Below are 2,618 nucleotides of genomic sequence, written 5' to 3' on the forward strand. Positions count from 1 at the left end.
AGCCCTGTTTGCACAGCTCAGTCACATCGCTCCACCATCACACTTACTCCCTTAGCCATGTTACCCCACACCAACCTTGGCTATCTCCACTTGATTCTCACTCTGGACAGTCCCCTGCCTCATTGCTCAGAGCCTCTCTCATCTCCTCTCATTCAGCTATTTTCTTTTTCCAGAGTAGAAGCCATAAATGCGCAGCAATTGCACAACTGAAGTTGTTCCAACTCCTGTGGCATCCTCATGATATGAATCAAAACAGATTAGCTTCGCTATTGACTTGCCAGTTGCAGAAAAGACAGAGTATCACACACCAGGCAGCTGGGGACTTGAAAGAAAACTGGGATAACAGCAACAATAATTCTGTGATTAGCTGAGATCTCGGATAAACCCATAGCAACAAAGAAAGTGTACGTTTCTAGGAGCATTAATTACTGATACTACATTGATGAGAGAGAAAATTATGGCAAGATTACAGAATGGAGGTGCTTATATTTCTATTTTGCATCTAATTTTCATCTCCAAACAAACTTAGTAGCTTGGGAAATACATCTAGTAACATTATAGCAAGACAATCATAACATCCAATGTTTTATACAGATACATTCACTAAAACAGATAGCTAAACAACTTTATAATTACAGTATCAGGACAGATCTGTGGAGAAAATGGTAAACAACGTGCCCCATATGATACAACAAAAAAAGAAAAAGAAGCATGAAGAACTAAAAGAAATCTAGCGGTTGGATAAAGCTTTCAGAATGACAGCAGAGTGATTCCATATCCCTTTAAAAGCCACATTCAGAGCTGAACCTTGCAGCCATCCACGCAGACAGCAGGAATAATGCTCAGCAAGAACTATGAGTTCATAACAGGAATTACCAGCAAAGGGAAAACCATATTCTTGAAAAAGAGACAAATTGCCAGAATGACCAAGCATTTATGTGCCTACAGAACTAAGAAACAGATATGAAAGTGCACCATTCGGCTGCAATGAGCACAGGAGCAGCAACATTCATGCTTCTGAAGGAATTCACCAGGGTAAGGAGAATAGGAAGCACATCAATTTCTGTGCACACTGGTGCTGCTGATTGGGAACTCTGCCATCTCCTGCTGCAGCACAGCTGAACCAAACACAGCAGTATACAGAGCCCAGGACCCTCAATGAGCACCTCCATCACAGAGCCAGGCTGTGGGCTCACTTCATGCATTATTTCATACATTTCCATTCTCCAACGTTTCATGTATTCAATTTCCCAACTTATGAATGTTCATAACTAATCAAACCACTGATTGCAGGATTACTCAAGTTTCTGATCACACCTGACATGACCTTTTTCATAGAATCATAGAATCGTTTGAGTTGGAAGGGACCTTTAAAGGTCATCTAGCCCCACTCCCTGCAATGAACAGGGACACCTAGAGCTCCATCGGGCGCTCAGAGCCCCATCCAGCCTGACCTTGGAGATCTGCAGGGATGGGGCATCCACTGCACTTCTGAGCACTCTCTGCCAGTGCCTCGCTTCTCATAAAAACATCTTCTTTGTATCCACTCTAAATCTCCCCTCTTTTAGTTTGAAACCATTTCCTCTCATCTCATCACAACAGACCCTGCTGAAGAGTCTGTCCCTTTCTTTCCTACAGCCCCTTGAGATACTGACAGGCTGCTATAGGTCTCCTCTGAGCCATCTCCAGCTGCACAGCCCCAGCTCTCAGCCTTCAACGCCTCGCTGGGAGGTGCTGCAGTTCTGCGACCGTTTCTTTGGCCCTTCAACAGGTCTGTGTCTTTTCTGCACTTCTCCTTGTGCAACTGAACTGCAGCCTGCCCAGATGCTGCCTCAGGCCCTGATAAGCCCAAATAAGGCTCTTTATGAGATGATTAGATGCTATATTCGTGCAGTCTGTGGCACACTTCATGCCTCCCCCCACAGGGACGCTGTCAGGCAAGCAGGAGGCCTCTCTACCCACAGAGCCCCCCGAGGAGCAGCACAGCCGCCTGCCCCACGGGATTTATCCCCCTGAGCTACAGGGACCCCCCAGGCCCACATCAGACCACCCCCCTGTCGTCCCGCTCGTTCCCGCTGCCGGCTGCCGCCCGGGTTGCGGCCCGGGTCCGCCGCGCCGTTCCCGCGCTGTGCTGAGGGGCGGGCAGGGCGCTCCGGCTCCTCTCTATGGTACGCGCCTCTCTATCCCCGTCCTCACGGCCTCAGACCGCCCGCATCCCCTTCCCGCTGCCCTCAGCCCGTTCAGCCTGTGCGGACTCCTCTCTCTCCACAGCCCCACGCAGGAGCTGTCGCCGCAGCCCCGCGGGAACACCCCCGAACGTCCCCGGTCTCCACCCTCTCTATGGCCGCGAGGAGCCGCTCTGCTCCGCGGTCGCCCAGCTACGCGCCCTCTCTATGGTCCCTCGGGCGACATGTGGCGGCTGCTGCTGGGCCGCGGCGGCCTCGCGCGCTGCTTGCCGCCTCCCGCCCGCCCCGCGGTCGCCGCCGCCCCCGACAGAGACTCTGCCGACAGCCGCGGCTCCGCGCGGTGAGTGCGGCCCTCACTCGCTCGAGGCGGCGCGCCCTGCCTGTCCGTCGAGGCGCGAGGGCCGCCGTCACCGCCTTGTGTTTTGCAGGTGC

The 2,618-nt window shown here is 52.2% G+C and overlaps 1 long non-coding RNA gene across 19 annotated transcripts in view; it reads right to left on the minus strand.

The window, feature by feature from the left end:
• Positions 1-1,404, minus strand: part of LOC122185107 — a 43,891-nt gene extending 42,487 nt beyond the window's left edge. For all 19 annotated transcript variants that reach the window (XR_006180748.1, XR_006180745.1, XR_006180741.1 and 16 more), the window contains exon 1: positions 76-1,404. This is a non-coding gene — a long non-coding RNA (uncharacterized LOC122185107). The remainder of the gene's footprint in view (positions 1-75) is intronic.
• Between the last annotated feature and the right edge of the window lie 1,214 nt (positions 1,405-2,618).

Source organism: Lagopus leucura, unplaced genomic scaffold (genome assembly GCF_019238085.1).
Source record: "Lagopus leucura isolate 7727_CA_CO unplaced genomic scaffold, USGS_WTPT01 Super-Scaffold_100027, whole genome shotgun sequence".
Taxonomy (NCBI): domain Eukaryota; kingdom Metazoa; phylum Chordata; class Aves; order Galliformes; family Phasianidae; genus Lagopus; species Lagopus leucura.